Here is an 851-nt window from a genome sequence, read left to right as displayed (position 1 = left end):
TGGAAATGCTGGATTGCGTAGATGCACGTGATCCAGCGCAACCAGGCCACCTGCCAGCAGTAAAAATACAGTGGACGGTCCTCAAGTGGTTAATGGGTGATCCAAAAACACTAAGGAAGTTTTGTTGCACATAGGGGTAAATCTGAGGCCCATAGGGTATTATTACAATGGGTATGACAGACTGTGGTTCACCATCCTATATGATAACAATGTCGTTCGATGTAAAGACCAAATACAATCTGGGACTGGAAGGGTTTTTGTCCAGGTGTGGTTGTTTTTCGACCACAAGCCCATTGAAGATTGGCATAACTGAGCGCAAAAGTGACACCCATAGCAGTGCCATGGGTCTGTAGGTAATAGGCCCCATCTGAAACAAAATAATTGTGCTCCAGGCAATATTTTGTGCAATTGGTTATGAACTGGACCTGCTTGTGATGTAACAGAGTCTGTATTAAGGAAATGATGTATCTCACTGAGGCCTACCTCTTGAGGGACAGAGGCAGAAAGGGAGGCCACATCCAGGGGCAACCAGCTGTAGGAAGATAGGAAGATGCCCACTAACAGTTGACTGTGCATTCCTGATGGGGTTCAAACACCAGCCATACAGGCAAGAATGCTGTAGAATTAAATGATTTAAAATTAGGGCACATTTAAAATCTAAAACTATACTCTCAGCCAATCAATGCATCTACCCATAAAAGATCCTCCAGCTGTGGCCAGACCCAAACAAATAAGAAAAACTGCCTTGTAATACCATAGACTCAGGTCTGTCATTTAATTATTTTCCCAAAAGGTCTTAGTGGCTGTTTTGGGTGATAGGCAGTAAATGAAATACTATTATATACGAAAGA

Source organism: Staurois parvus, unplaced genomic scaffold, assembly GCF_062004578.1.
Source record: "Staurois parvus isolate SC_StPar_1 unplaced genomic scaffold, SC_StPar_1.0 ptg000151l, whole genome shotgun sequence".
Taxonomy (NCBI): Eukaryota; Metazoa; Chordata; class Amphibia; order Anura; family Ranidae; genus Staurois; species Staurois parvus.
Note: the sequence above shows the minus strand (reverse complement) of the source record.